Source organism: Aquarana catesbeiana, linkage group LG04 (genome assembly GCF_042186555.1).
Source record: "Aquarana catesbeiana isolate 2022-GZ linkage group LG04, ASM4218655v1, whole genome shotgun sequence".
NCBI lineage: Eukaryota > Metazoa > Chordata > Amphibia > Anura > Ranidae > Aquarana > Aquarana catesbeiana.
The window spans coordinates 242313261-242330058 of NC_133327.1; the positions used below are offsets into that span (position 1 = coordinate 242313261).

The 16798-nt window shown below is 47.1% G+C and overlaps 1 long non-coding RNA gene across 2 annotated transcripts; it reads right to left on the reverse strand.

The window, feature by feature from the left end:
- Positions 1-6521: 6521 nt before the first annotated feature.
- Positions 6522-9215, reverse strand: LOC141141474 (uncharacterized). 2 transcript variants are annotated; one of them, XR_012244094.1, is made up of 3 exons: positions 9143-9215; positions 7184-7725; positions 6522-7061 (listed from the first exon to the last, which is right to left on the reverse strand). It is a non-coding gene; the product is annotated as an uncharacterized lncRNA (long non-coding RNA). The 2 variants fall into 2 exon arrangements; XR_012244093.1 differs by having other exon boundaries at positions 6522-7725.
- Positions 9216-16798: the final 7583 nt, after the last annotated feature.

The window sequence follows — 16798 nt, forward strand, 5'->3', positions numbered from 1 at the left end:
TATATATATAGCGTAAATATATAAATTTATGAAGAAAGATTATACATTATTATAAAATTATACATTTATGAGAAAAGATTATTTATTATAAATTAAAGAATATTTATTATAAATCATATGTTTTATATATATATTAAATGTGTATATTGTATATCATTATGTGTAAATATATAAATTTATGAAGAAAGATTATTTATTATAAGCTATGTTATTATACATTATTATTATAAATTACAAATTTATGAAGAAAGATTGTTTATTATAAGTTATAAATTACATTGAAGTCGCAATTTAAATTCAAATGGTCAACGGACTCTCTTAAATATCTCGGCACCCAAATTCCGAATGACTTAAAACGTACCTTTGACCTCAACTTTCCACCCTTACTGACCGAGACCCGGTTACTACTGCAAGACTGGCGAAAGGGACTTCACTCATGGTTTGGCAGGTGTAACCTGCTTAAAATGTCGATACTCCCGAAATTCTTGTACCTGTTCCAGGCCCTCCCAATTAAAATCCCACCTAAATATTTTGAACAAATACACTCATTATTTACCCGATTTATTTGGGCACACTCTAAACCTAGGCTACGTAGAAACTACTTAACATTACCCAAAAATATGGGAGGAATTGCCCTCCCAGATCTGAAAAAGTACTACACAGCGGTCCACTTGGGTAGAATAATAGACTGGAACCGTCATTATAAAAACAAACTGTGGACACAATTGGAGCAGGCACAGTCCGAAATTACACTAAAAGGAGCAATCTGGGGTTATGACCAGATCTCCTCACAGTTAAAGTCTCACCCGGTCATCGGTGCCACCCTTCGGATTGGAGGGTCCGTGACTTCCGCAAACCTCTTATCCACCAATGACTCCCCTCTTTATCCCATACTGGGCAACCCTGCTTTTATGCCTGGCCTGGGAAGGGAGGGGTATAAGACATTGACATCAGCAGGAAAAGACAGAGCAGCACATTTTTTAATAGATAATGCCTGGCCGTCCCTACAATCCCTTACGGATGTTAGAGGACAATTCAAACTGTCGTTTTGGGAAGCCTTAAAACTGCACCACTTTCTACACTCAATCCCTAATCCAATGCACTTCAGTAGAGACTTGACGACCTTTGAAGACTATTGCAGAGATGAGGGAGTTTTACCCCAAGTTCTATCTAAAATGTATATCTCGCTTAATACCCCGGTGGAACTACCAGACTTGACACACATAAAAAAAATGGGAAACAGACTTAAAATGCCAGTTTACGGACACTCAAAAACTAACGATAATTAGGTTTTCTCTGAAATCATCCATGTGTACAAAGACGCAGGAACTCAATTACAAAACATTGACCAGATGGTATTATACCCCTGTCAGACTTCACAAGATGTTTCCTCGTTCCTCAGAGGGATGCTGAAGATGCCACTCTGCCAAAGGAACACTCCTCCACATTTTTTGGTCCTGCCCTCTGTTGCAGCACTTTTGGACAACAGTCCGAACGATTTCTCAGAAATTTACGGAATACCCGATGAATGACAATCCAGCTTTTATACTGCTGCATGTCTCCTCTATTCCGCCAAAGAAATATAAGAAATCAATAATACGACATTTACTAAATGCAGCTAAATCCTGCAATCTACTATTGTGGAAAAAAACTTCACCCCCGACGGTGGGAATGTGGCTGCGCAGAGTGGAGGAGATCAGGAGATTGGAGGACTTAGTCCTCACGGCACAGAATAAGCAGGAACAACATCTCAACACCTGGACGCACTGGAATATATTTATATATTCAGATGAAGGGCAGGCTATGCTAGCGACTTGACCATATACTAATAGGATCAATACTACATCTGAGGAACCTGGAGACGCTAATTCCACAGACCACCCTTATACTACCCCCCCCCCCCACCCCCCACTTCCCTTCCCAGCTTGTACTCACCTCTATGACTGCTTCTCCCTCTCCCTCCTTCTTTTCTCTTTGTTAGTTTTTTCTTTTTCTTTCCGGGGGAATTCTGGTTCAGAATTGGTTGTAGAATGCTCGATTACAGTTACCACACGTGTATACCTTCTAGTGTACGAGAATTATTGTTATGAGATACTGTAACATGTCTTATATTTAGACTTTCTGTTTAAGAAAATAATAAAATTTATATTTGAAAAAAATAAGTTATAAATTATATTATTATTATTATATAAATTTATGAAGAAAGAATATTTATTATAAATCATGTTTTATATATAAATATATATATATATATTGTATATCATTATGTGTAAAAATATATACATTTATGAAGAAAGATTATTTATTATAAATTATATTATTATAAATTATATTATTATATATTATTATAAAAAATAAATTTATGAAGAAAGATTATTTATTTGCAAATTGTTATAGCAAACAAAGAAAAACGCATTTTTTTTTCTAAATGTTTTTTTTTGTTTATTTAGCAAAAATAAACCCCCCCCCCCCCCAGTGGTGAATAAATACCACCAAAGGAAAGCTCTATTTTGCCTTGTTTCCACTGAGCGGAACGGTTCGGTACAGTTTGGAAAGGGTTAGAACGGCCTATTCAGGTGAGCGTTTCCACTGCAAGTCAGACCGCCAAGGGCCATACGGGTTTTAGAAAAAATGCCTTTGACGTGAGCATTGACGTTTTTTCTGTCTGCCAATCGGTGGAATGTATGGTGTGACACTAGTAGCTCTGCCCTAACTGTACCGTACCATTTTCTATGGCCCCACATCTAAAGCAGGGCCATGAATGGTGCGGTTTGGTTCGGTTGTATGGGCCGCTTTCATAATGGAAACACTGAAAATAGCGTACCGAACCGAACCGCTCAGTGGAAACGAGGCATTTGTGTGAAAGAAATGATAAAAATTTCACATGGTTACAGTGTTACATAACCGCGTAATTGTCATTCAAAGTGGGACAGCGCTGAACATTGGCCTGGAATGGGGGGGTTGGGGATTGAAGGGGTTAAATAGCTGCATCCTCGGCTACACCAGCCAATGAGGGACAGTTGTGGCCCCCAGAGGTGACATAATACACATCACTTCCGCTTGCAGAAGGGACCGGGGAACAAATCCTCCCTCAGTTCCACCAAATTTGGGGCTCCCCCAGAGGAACAAAAGGGCCTGGGAACCAATGAAGGTGTCAGTGTTGGTGGCAGGTGGGACCGGGGGGCCCCCAACACCCGCATTGGTTCCCAGGCTGTACATTGTAGTTTTTGTATCCAGTCCCAAAGGTGAGAGGCTGCAGCAGGGAGCCGATCTGTGTCAGACATTTGTGAACACAGCCAAGAAGTGCACAGGCACCAGGATTTAAATGATTCTCTGAGCCGGCGTCTGAGTTCCAGGAAGTAGAGGGTGACCCCCGGATGTTGCCTGAACAGAGATGGCGACGTCCTCCTGGAGAGAAAAAAACCTCAAGATTGCACTGTAAGTGGTATAATTCACCCGCTGTGTGACAGAGCTGTGTAAATCTCAGGACTGGATGGACAGAAATCCAGATCCGTTGGCAGATAAACCTGCTCGTACATGTGTACTGCAGGCAGATCTATGAGACCCATTCATAGTCATCATCCATTCATAAAAAACACATTCAGGGCCCATTCCCATCTCTCCTTGATTGGGGGGGGGGGGGGGGGGTGGTAAACCAGCCCCCACATATGTAATTAGCCGTTTGCTTGGCATTCAGCATTGAAGAGGAACTACAGAAAGATATAAGAGACCCATTTATACCCGTCATCCATTCATTAACCCGTTCAATATACCGGGCACTTACCTCCCCCCTTCCTGCCCAGGCCAATTTTCAGCTTTCAGTTTGAATGACAATTACGCGGTCATGCTACACTGTAACCATGTGAAATTTTTAGCATTTTCTTCACACAAATAGAAACTTTCTTTTGGTGGTATTTAATCACCGCTGGGTTTTAAATTTTTTCCTTCAAAATTTTGAAAAAAAAAAAATGTCTTTGTTTCTGTCAGCAAATTTTGTAAATAAGTAATTTTTCACCTTCACTGATGGGCACTGATGAAGTGGCACGAATATGTCACACTTATGGGCACTGATATGTGGCACTGATGAGGTGACACTGATAAGGAGGCACAAATATGCCGCACTTATGGGCACGGATAGGTGGCACTGATGAGCACTGATAGACGCCACTGATGGGTGGCACTGGGCACAGATAGGCAGCACCAGTGGGCACAGATAGGCAGCACGGATAGGCGGCACTGATGGGTAGCACTGATGGGTACTGATGGGCATTGATGGGTGGCATTGAGTCAGCGCTGACTGGTATCACTAATGGCCACTGATTGCTGGCACTTGTGGGCACAGATTGGTGGCAATTGTGGGCAATCATTGCTGGCAGTGGTGGGCACTTAATTGTAATCAGGGTATTGATGATCAGTGCCCTGATTACATACCTAGCTGTCCCCTGTGAGGAGATGTTGCTGATCGGCTCTCCTCTCCTCACACTCTGTCAGTGTGAGGCGAGGAGCGCCGATTACCGGCATTTCCGTGTTTACATGTGATGGGCTGTGATTGGACACAGCCAATCACATGGTTAAAGAGCCACGGCACTTTACACAGAACGGGGTAGGACACGGCGCGGCCGCGATGGGGCGAGAGAGCGGTTGTTCTGGGAGGCCATCATATGACATTCCACCCAGAACAAAAGCCGCACCGCCCAGCCGCCATATGACGTTCCACCCAGAACAAGAGCCGCACCGCCCAGCCATCATATGACGTCCACCCAGAACAAGAGCCGCACCATCCAGCCGCCATATGACGTCCAACCAGAACAAGAGCTGCACCACAAAGATGCCATATGACGTCCACCCAGAACAAGAGCCCACACCACCCAGCCGCCATATGACGTTCCACCCAGAGCAAGAGCCGCACCGCCCAGCTGCCATGTGACGGCCACCCAGAACAAGAGCCGCACCGCCCAGCCGCCATATGATGTCCACCCAGAACAAAAGCCGCACCGCCCAGCCGCCATATGACGTCCACCCAGAACAAGAGCCGCACCGCCCAGCCATCATATGACGTCCACCCAGAACAAGAGCCGCACCATCCAGCCGCCATATGACGTCCAACCAGAACAAGAGCTGCACCACAAAGATGCCATATGACGTCCACCCAGAACAAGAGCCCACACCACCCAGCCGCCATATGACGTTCCACCCAGAGCAAGAGCCGCACCGCCCAGCCATCATATGACGTCCACCCAGAACAAGAGCCGCACCATCCAGCCGCCATATGACGTCCAACCAGAACAAGAGCTGCACCACAAAGATGCCATATGACGTCCACCCAGAACAAGAGCCCACACCACCCAGCCGCCATATGACGTTCCACCCAGAGCAAGAGCCGCACCGCCCAGCTGCCATGTGACGGCCACCCAGAACAAGAGCCGCACCGCCCAGCCGCCATATGATGTCCACCCAGAACAAGAGCCGCACCGCCCAGCCGCCATATGACGTCCACCCAGAACAAGAGCCGCACCGCCCAGCCGCCATATGACGTCCACCCAGAACAAAAGCCGCACCACCCAGCCTCCATATGACGTCCACCCAGAACAAGAGCCACACCGCCCAGCCGCCATATGACGGTGGGCGGGCGGAAAGTGGTTAAAGGAGTTGTAAAGTCTCATGGTTTGCATTCTATGCATTAAAGGCATAGTTCCCAACTGTCCCGGATTTGGAGCAATGTCCCTCTGTCCCTCTTTCCTCCTCATTTGTCCCTCATGTTGGTCTGATCCATATAGTTGTGTATAACCGATTGCCGCCCGCCGGCTGTCATATGACGGCCAGGCGGCACGGCTCTCGTTCTGGGAGGGCGTCATATGACGCCCCCGCCTTCCCGGCCCACCAGGGGGCGCGCGCCGCTAACAACAATCGCGCGCGCCGTGTCACTGGGGACCCATTGCGCATGCCCGGCGGCCGCGATGTCCACCGGGCACCTACGATTGCCTGGTAACAGGGCAGGACCGTGGATCTGGGTGTGTAGACGCCCAGATCCACGTCCTGTCAGACGAGAGGAGACTGATGGCGTGTTCCCAGTGCAGAGGAATACTAATCGGTCTCCTCCCCTTGTGTGTTCCCTCCCCCTACAGTTAGAATCACGCCCTAGGAAACATAATTAACCCCTCAATCTCCGCCTAGTGTTAACCCTTTCCCTGCCAGTCACATTTATACAGTAATCAGTGCAATTTTATAGCACGGATCGCTGTATAAATGTGAATGGTCCCAAAAATGTGTCAAAAGTGTCCCATATGTCTGCTGCAATGTCACAGTCACGATAAAAATCGCAGATTGCCACCATTACTAGTAAAAAAAAAAAAAAATAATAAAAATGCTATAAATCTATCCCCTATTTTGTACACGCTATAACTTTTGCGCAAACCAATCAATATATGCTTATTGCGATTTTTTTTTAACCAAAAATATGTAGAAGAATACCTAAATACGGCCTAAACTGAGGAAAAAATTTGTTTAAAAAAAAAAAAAAAAAAAAAAAAATATGGATATTTATTATAGCAAAAAGTAAAAAATAATGTGTTTTTTTCAAAATCGTCGCTCTTTTTTGTTTATATTGAGGTGGTTAAAATGCATTATTTATCTATCAAAATGTGTTTTCCCAGTGCGAAACCTTTCATCCAATCTGTAAACTGCTGCATTTGTAAATTTCAAAAACCAATATAAAGGAATGCTGGTTGGTGTGGATAGGTGACAGTGTCAAGGGAATGGCGCCACCATCCCTGAGTAGCATATGTGGTCAGAGAGGTAATTTGGTGGGATTTTGTGGGCGCCAGAGAAGTAAATTTAGAAGAACATCAAGATAAAAAGTATAAATGACACTTTATTAAACATGGACAAAGTTTAAAAAATTATGCTGGCTATGCATAATATAGAACAAACAGTGGTACATATCAACATAAATAATGAAGGGTCACTCAGCACTATAGTCCCGACATGTTTAGTCCCGACATGTTTCGCCCGTTGGGACTTCTTCAGGGGATATTTGTTGAGGGACCAAACTGGATATAGCACTGCATAAAATAAAATACAATTAGAAGCCATCAAAGTATTAGCCAAAAATATGTATTTGAGAGAAAGAAAAGATGTTAGCGACTGAGCTAAATTATACAACTGCCAACTAATGGATAGTTACCTGCTGTGAAGATGAAACCAGACGTAAGAGAACGGACACTGCGCTGCACTGGAGAGGGTTGACCTAGGTGAACCCAGATGAGGGCCGTGGAACCAGTGTTTTCCATATGAGAGAATAAAGTGAGTGGAAAGGTGATGGAAAGGTTGGAGAGTGGAATGATCAGGGAAGAGGGGGGAAGAAAGGGAAGGAGAGAGAAAAAAAAAGGTGAGGGACAGAGAATTGGGGGGGGGGGGGGGGAAGAAAGGGAGGGGAGATGGGGAGGGGGGGGGAGAGGAGGGGGAATGGGGTGTGGGAAGCGAGGAGGAGGAAGGAAAGAAGGGACACAGGATGGAAAGAAAGGGCCAGAGGTGAAGATATGGGAGGAATAGGGTGGGGGTGGGATGTGCGTGAAAAGCCACCCAAGGGTGGTAATAATGTGGAAAAGTAAAGTGACTAGGGGATAATGGAATGATAGCTAAATTAGATGGGCCAGAGGGAAAAGTACTTACAAAGGACTGGCTGGGTCTAAGGAAAAGCGAGGGCTGCCAAATAGGGATGTTTGTCTGATTAAGAAAAATAAGGGCCATAATAAATATCTACATTGATTAGTACTGAATATAGGAAATGTATGGGAAGAAAAAGCAATGCCATAGTGAGGTTAATTTGGGAAGAAATGAAGCTTGCAAGTACTATTGAAAAACAAATTATATTTTTTTTTTTTTTTTTTTTTTTTTATTAGGGTTGTCCCGATACCGATACTAGTATCGGTACCGATACCGAGCATTTGCCCAAGTACTTGTACTCGGGCAAATGCTCCCGATGCTTCCGCCGATACCTGGAAGTCAGCTGTGATCGGTGCGTGGGGGAGTTACAAGATTCTCCCCCAGCGGCTTTCAGCAGCTTTAGTGACATACAGCGGTGATCGCTCACCGCTGACTGTCACTGCATCCTCCTCCATGCCCCCTCCGTTCCTCTGTCCCCCTCCGCTGTCCCCCTCCGTTCCTCTCTCCTTCCCTGTGTCTCTCCGCTGTCCCCTCCGTTCCCCTCTCCTTCCCTGTGTCTCTCCGCTGTCCCCTCCGTTCCCCTCTCCTTCCCTGTGTCTCTCCGCTGTCCCCTCCGTTCCCCTCTCCTTCCCTGTGTCTCTCCGCTGTCCCCTCCGTTCCCCTCTCCTTCTCTGTCCCCCTCCGTTCCCCTCTCCTTCTCTGTCCCCCTCCGTTCTGCTGTCTCTCTCCGCTGTGTGAATGGACAGAGTCAGCTGACTCTGTCCATTCACATAACTGAAACATTGTAATCTCCTGTGATTACGATGTGTCAGTTTATGAATGGAGAGGAGCCGCTGTCTTCTCTCCATTCATTCTCAGTGCAGCTGAGGCTGCAGAGAAAGGGACTGCGGAAACTTTATCCTCCGTCTCTTTCTCTGTTTCAAGGGGGAGATATCAGAGGTCTGTTAAGACCCCTGATATCTCACCAAAGCCCCACAACAGGGCTGATTAAAAAAAAAAAAAAAAAAACCCCATATAAAAAGAATAAAAAAAATATTGTAAAAAAAAAAAAAAAAAAAACCCACACACCACACACTGTCACGTGACATTAAAAAAAAAAAAAAAAAGTATCGGTAATCGGTATCGGCGAGTAGTTGAAAAAAAAGTATCGGTACTTGTACTCGGTCCTAAAAAAGTGGTATCGGGACAACCCTAATATATATATATATATATATATATATATATATATATATTGGTCATCCATATAAGAGAAAACCATAATCCTGTATACAGATCGTCTATGTCCACTTTCAAGGCGAAAAGTGGGAAGAAAAATTCCTTTAGAAGACGGTAAACAGGTGCTTATGTTAGATAAAGGATTAGCAAGGACCAGCATTATTAAACAGAGAGCGGGAAGGTTTAAAAGTGGGGCAGAGCGGTGAAGAACAAAATTTTGTTGAGCAAGGTGAGTAAAAGGAGAGTGAGTTCAAAACGTTACCTTATACAGGGAAATATACCGGGTCCGGAATGGCAGCCCGCACGTCATCTAACATGCAGTGTAATGAGGGGGGTTTAAATGTGCGTGCGGGCATGCGTGCGTGCCGGTCACATGTCAGCCGACATCCAATGGAGCGGGGGAAGCAGGAGAGCGGCACGGGGACAGGTGAGGATGAGGGTAAAAGACTACATTACCCATAAGACAGCACGAGCTGTGTGGGGATAAAGAGGGGCGGGCGCTAGAGCAGCTGACATAGCCCATTTAGTGGGCGCGCCGCTGTCCTCTTTCCCCGCTCACAGATTCGTAGAGAGGAAATGAATGTGAAGAGGGAGATGTCATGATTGTTATGCAATATACTGGGAAGTTGTGATGATGGATTGAGTTAAAAGAAAATGAAAGGAAAAAATACAAGGTGAAAGGAGTAGAGTTAGTGCAGCGCAGTGCCAATCACCTCGCTGGCAGGGAACACAAAACACCGGCAGCAACATCCGCAAACAAGGCACAAAGCAACCATGGTGGGATTAATGAATAGAAGGGCAGATGCATGGCAATGGACAGTCGATAAACATCAAACATACATAAATAACACATTTTATTCTTCAAAAATATATAGACATGAATTCATAATACATTATAATAAGTGTGTCATAATGAAGAAATAATCAATAATATTACAAAAAAATACATTTGAACAAGCACAATTTAATCAATATTGGGGAGATAAAAGGATATAGAGGAAAATAAAAAAATAAATATAAAAATAAAAATAGACCATGGGGGGAGGGGGGGGGGAGAGGAAGGAAAAAGGGGAACGAGGCAGAGAGGTGGGGAAAGGGGGGGATATTGTGGGTACAAAAAATGGACAAGATAACACAGTGGAATTACAAAAAGGGCTTGAAACTGGCTGTTTTGTTGAGGCCAGGGTATACCATAGCCTTGAGGCTATGTATCCATCTGGCCTCTAGTTGTAGTAGAGTACGATCAACGCTGCCTCCTCTGGCATTGAGGGGCAGATTGTCAAGGGCAGAAAAAAAAGTTATGGTACAAACCTACATGTGTACTAACGGCTGTTACCATTTTACGTTTGGCAATAGGACCTACATGGTCACGAATTCTCTTAAAGAAGGGATGTTTAGAAATATGTTTTGCCTATGTAGTAACACCCACATCGGCATTGCATGATGTAGACCACGCCGGGGGTTTGGCAAGTCACTTTATGTTTAATGAAGTGAGTTGTACCATTTGGGAGGGGTGTACCAGTACTGTTACTAATGAAACTACATACGGCACAGCCACTACAGGAAAAGGTTCCTGTTAAAGCAGGAACTATGGTGGATACTGGGTTGTGATGGCTGTGAACTACCCAATCTTTTATGGATTTAGCTCTTTTGAAGGTGATGACTGGGTATGTATGGCAGTTGTATAACTCTCTGACCATAATATAAAGGAATAGTAGAGGTAAAAAAAAGCACTTGTGTGTTTAACTAAATTTTTTGGTTAATTTCCCTTTAAGGGGGTGTGGCAGGGGGCATGTCCTATGCCTACATCCCTTTGCTAATAGGTGTCCCTCATTCCCATCTCAAAAAGTTCGGAGGCGTGTTAAGGTGAATAACCTCTCCACTCCTCCTCCAGACTCTGGGTCCACGATTTCCAAATCAAATGCAAAATTTTCCAGAGTTTGGAGGAGGAGTGGAGAGGCACATAATCCAAGTTGCATGAGGTCCAGTGTGAAGTTTCCACGGTCAGTGGTGATTTGGGGAGTCGTGTCATCTGCTGGTGTTGGTCCACTGCGTTTTATCAAGTCCAAAGTCAGCGCAGCCCTCTACCAGGAAATTCTAGAGCACTTCATGCTTCCCTCTGCTGACCAGCTTTATGGAGATGCTGATTTCATTTTCCAGCAGGGCTTGGCACCTCCCACACTGCGAGAAGTACCAATACCTGGTCACAGTGGCAGCTGGTGAAGTTTTAGGATGGGGGGGTGCCAGGCCCCGCCCTTCCTTTTTAGACCCTTCCACTTTTCACAACTCCCACCTGTTATAGAATCCACCCACTCCGTCCCCTCTATTCCACTTGCTTTCACCATAGTGTCAGGAGTATACAGCTCGGCATCACAGGACAGAGTATACAGCTCGGCATCACAGGACAGAGTATACAGCTCGGCATCACAGGACAGAGTATACAGCTCGGCATCACAGGACAGAGTATACAGCTCAGAATCACAGGACAGAGTATACAGCTCGGCATTACAGGACAGGGTATACAGCTCGGCATCCCTGGACAGCGTATACAGCTCAGCATCACAGGACAGAGTATACAGCTCGGCATCACAGGACAGAGTATACAGCTCGGCATCACAGGACAGAGTATACAGCTCAGCATCACAGGACAGAGTATACGGCATCATAGGACAGAGCATACAGCATCACAGGACAGAGTATACAGTTCGGCATCACAGGACAGAGTATACAGCTCGGCATCACAGGACAGAGTATACGGCATCACATTACAGAGTATAAAGCATCACAGGACACAGTATACAGCTCGGCATCACAGGACAGGGTATACAGCTCGGCATCACAGGACAGGGTATACGGCTTGGTATCACAGGACATGGTATATGGCCCGGCATCACAGGACAGGGTATATGGCTCGGCATCACAGGAGAGGGTATACGGCTCAGCCTCACAGGACAGGGTATACGGCTCGGCCTCACAGGTCAGGGTATACAACTCGGCCTCACAGGTCAGGGTAAATAGCTCAGCCTCACAGGTCAGGGTATGCAGGTATACATCATCTGTCCTGTATACAGCTAGCTATATATAGACCTTCCTCCATCATCACTGACTGCAGATATACATCATCTGTCCTGTATATAGCTATATATACAGTAACAGGACAGATGATGTATATCTGCCATCAGTTATGATGGAGGAAGGTCTCTATATACAGGAAGGAAGAAGGTGGGTGTATATAGCTGTATACACTAAACAGATATACACAAATTGTGATTACATCTGTCCTGTGTAGTGTATACAGCTATATACACCCACCTTCCTCCTTCCTGTATATAGAGAGTCTCTATATACAGCAAGAAAGAAGGTAGGTGTGTATATAGCTGTATACACTACACAGGACAGATGTACTCACTAACACCCTGCTGCTCCAGTGCCCAGTCCAGCCAGGCACCACTCATCCTCCTTGGCCTGGGCCCAGTCTTCAGTGTGCACTGTTTGAGTGGAGACTGGAGAATGAGTGCGAGTCGATCAGGGAAGTGTGTGCGGAGTGGAGGGGCGGATCGTGGCCGTCAGAGTCGGACATTGTCAGTCAGGAGAAAGACAAATTTAAGTGCGGCACACATAAATTAGCCTTACTTTGCCAGGAATCACGCTGCTCAGCTGAGTTCAGGCCTTCCTAATCCACCACGCGTTGGAAACTTGCACAGTCGGTCGGACTCAGACGTTCCACAGCAAAGTGAGCCGGGAAACCGGAAGTGGTGCCGCAAAAAGCACCGTCCATCGTCCTCCGGTCCCTGCCAATAAAAATAAAGCACAGGAGCCCAGAGACAAATCATTGGAGAGTGGGAGTGTTTGCGGGCGCATCGCTTGCTCCCCGGACACTTCCTAAACACGAGCAAATCAACTGAATGCAAGCTGGGAAGCTTTCCATAGATCGCTGTGTGTCTGGCACCTGGACACTCTTAACCACTTCACCCAAATTAACGTACCTGTATGTCAGTACTTTGACGTTAAATACTGGGGTTAATTGCTGTCCTAACCCCAGTATTTACAGGAACAATGTGCGTTTCTCTTTAAGATAAAAGTGGTCTCTGCTGCGCATTCTGTGGTCTCTGCTGGGAAGTATGGGTGTAATATTCCTGCTGGGGGGAGTATGGGTGTAATATTCCTGCTGGGGGGAGTATGGGTGTAATATTCCTGCTGGGGGGTATGGGTGTAATATTCCTGCTGGGGGGGTATGGGTGTAATATTCCTGCTGGTGGGGGAGTATGGGTGTAATATTCCTGCTGGGGGGAGTATGGGTGTAATATTCCTGCTGGGGAGGAGTAGTATGGGGGTATTAGTCCTGCTGGGGGGAGTATGTGTGTAATATTCCTGCTGGGGGGGTATGGGTGTAATATTCCTGCTGGGAGCAGTATGGGTGTAATATTCCTGCTGGGGGGAGTATGGGTGTAATATTCCTGCTGAGGGGAGTATGGGTGTAATATTCCTGCTAGGGGGGAGTATGGGTGTAATATTCCTGCTGGGGGGGAGTATGGGTGTAATATTCCTGCTGGGGGGGGAGTATGGGTGTAATATTCCTGCTGGGGGGGAGTATGGGTGTAATATTCCTGCTGGGGGGAGTATGGGTGTAATATTCCTGCTGGGGGGGAATATGGGTGTAATATTTCTGCTGGGGGAAGTATGGATGTAATATTCCTACTGGGGGGGGTATGGGTGTAATATTCCTGCTGGGGGGAGTATGGGTGTAATATTCCTGCTGGGGGGGAGTATGGGTGTAATATTCCTGCTGGGGGGAGTATGGGTGCAATATTCCTGCTGGGGGGGGGAGTATGGCTGTAATATTCCTGCTGGGGGAGTTTGGGTGTAATATTCCTGCTGGGGGGACATCTGTGCAGGAAGTTCTTGTCGTACGATGGACACTGCGAGGCTCTGTTCACACCTAGGTGTTCCCGAATCACCGCAAAACGCGGGACACACTTGTGATCCCTTTACTTTCAATATCACTGGATTACGCCCGCGATCCGGAAGGCCTAGGTGTGATCGCAGCTTAATAAGCATCTTCTATCAGTTGCTGGGTTCACCTTCTATAGATTCTGGGGGAACATTTTCTTCCTCAAACATTCCACACATTCGCTTTATTCTTTATTCCACCGCTAATATATACTCCGCATTGACCTTGTTTAACGCTTTTCTCTATGAGGACTCCAAGTATTGGAGATGGCGTTGGCCGGGAATCGAACCCGGGTCAGCTGCTGGGAAGGCAGCTATGCTCACCACTGCACCACCAACGCAAGGTAGCATGTCTTTGTAGTGAGGGAAGAAAACAGAGTACCCGGAGGAAACCATGCAGATAGTGTCCTGGCCAGGATTTGAACCATGGACCCCAGTGCTGCAAGGCTAACCCCTAAGCCTCTGTGCTTCCGATATGCGGCCTCTGTTCTCTAAGGCCCGCCCCCACTGAGCGGGGTAAATCACTTATGTCCACTCAAAGCGCCTCCAGAAGAAATCCAAACTTATCCTAAATTACAATATATATATATATATAACACTCCAACACACACCCAAAGAATAACGCACACCTCCACAACATATAGAAACTTATCCTAATCTACAATATATAACACTCCTATAATAAAACATGCCCAAATAGCAATAAAAAGGGGTACAGTGGCCCCAAATTAGCAACACAATAGAGCTAATTATTCCATTCACATTTAGGCCTCATTCACATTGAGAGTATGAATCCGTACCCCATGGGAGGGCTGTCTTTACCAAAATGGGGATGCACAGGTGTTCCCAGCATCCCGTGTATGCAGTCCCATTGCTGTCAACTGGGGTGCAGCGGCTGTACCCAATGTGACATCTGTGTGGGTGCAGGTGCACGGCCCCGAACACACCCAAGGTGCGTCCGCGCAACTGCACCCGCATGGATGTCCTTTTTCGGGTAAACTCAGCTCCCTCACAGGGTACAGATTCATAAACCTCGTGTGAGTAAGGCCTTGGACTTCTCCATGATGGACCTCACTGGTAGGAAGAGTTCTCATTTCCCCAGCAGAGAAAGCCTAAAGAAAGCTGGAAAGACTCCTCCTGCCTCTGAAGACAAAAAGAGTTCCAACCTCCCCTCATAGCCAGTCCAACACACGCCTCAAAAACATACCGCCCTGCAACCTTCCCTCATAGCTGGTCCAACACACGCCTTCAAAAACATACCGGCCTTCAACCTTCACTCATAGCCGGTCCAACACACGCCTCAAAAACATACCGGCCTCCAACCTCCCCTCATAGCAGGTCCAACACATGCCTCAAAAACATACAGGCCTCCAACCTCCCCTCATAGCTGGTCCAAAATACGTCTTTAAATACATCCTAGCCTCCAACCTCCTCTTATTGCCGACCCAACATACGCCTCAAAAACATACCGGCCTCCAACCTTCCCTTATAGCCAGTCCAACACATGCCTCAAAAATATACCGGCCTCCCCTGAGATGGTGGTAAACAGCCTGCTAGGCCCAGGGGGAACCGAACTAAGTCCTCCAAAAGCTAAAAGGCATTTCCACCCATGGTGGTAGATGAGTGCATGTAAGTGGGGCCTGGAGGAAGCACCAGTACGCTGGGCATGGGGGGAGTGAGGGCAAATAAAACTTGGGGGGAAGTTCCACTGGCCACACTCACCCCATACCCAGGTTTGTAGCACCCCCTCTTGGGGTGAGTGAGGACAGCAAAGCCTGGGAAGAGGAATTGCCACCCTTGGTGGTAGATGAGTGGGTGTAGTGGAGCCTGAAAAGAGGCATTGCCACCCTTGGTGTGGGGGAGGGTGGGCAATTGGAGCTGCACCGTCAGTGGTAGGTAAGTGGGGGTGGTGGAGCCTAAGAGGCATGGCCACCCTTGGTGGTAGATGAGTGGGTGTAATGGAGCCTGAAAAGAGGCATTGCCACCCTTGCTGTGGGGGAGGGTGGGCAATTGGAGCTGCACCGTCAGTGCTAGGTGAGTGGGGGTGGCGGAGCCTAAGAGGCATGGCCACCCTTGGTGGTAGATGAGTGCATGTTTGTGGGGCCTGGGGAAGTACCAGTATGCTGGGTGTGGGGGAGTGAGGGCAGATGAAACTTGGGGGGAAGTTCCACTGGCACACTCACCCCATACCCAGGGTGGTAGCACCCCCTCTTGCTGGTAGGTGAGTGAGTGTAGCAGAGCCCGATAAGAGTCACTGCCACCCTTGCTGGTAGATGAGTGGGTGTAGCAGAGCCTAAAAGGAATTGCCACCCTTTGTGGTAGATGAGGGCATGTACGTGGGGCTTGGGGGAAGCACCAGTACGCTGGGTGTGGGGGAGTGAAGGCAGATGAAACTTGGGGGGAAGTTCCACTGACCACACTCATCCCATACCCAGGATGGTAGCACTCCCTCTTGGTGGTAGGTAAGTGGTGTAGCAGAGCCTGATAAGAGGCATTGCCACCCTTGGTGGTAGATGAGTGGGTGTAGTGGAGCCTGAAAAGAGGCATTGCCACCCTTGGTGTGGGGGAGGGTGGGCAATTGGAGCTGCACCGTCAGTGGTAGGTAAGTGGGGGTGGTGGAGCCTAAGAGGCATGGCCACCCTTGGTGGTAGATGAGTGGGTGTAATGGAGCCTGAAAAGAGGCATTGCCACCCTTGGTGTGGGGGAGGGTGGGCAATTGGAGCTGCACCATCAGTGCTAGGTGAGTGGGGGTGGCGGAGCCTAAGAGGCATGGCCACCCTTGGTGGTAGATGAGTGCATGTTTGTGGGGCCTGGGGAAGTACCAGTATGCTGGGTGTGGGGGAGTGAGGGCAGATGAAACTTGGGGGGAAGTTCCACTGGCACACTCACCCCATACCCAGGGTGGTAGCACTCCCTCTTACTGGTAGATGAGTGGGTGTAGCGGAGCCTAAGAGGCATTGCCATCTTT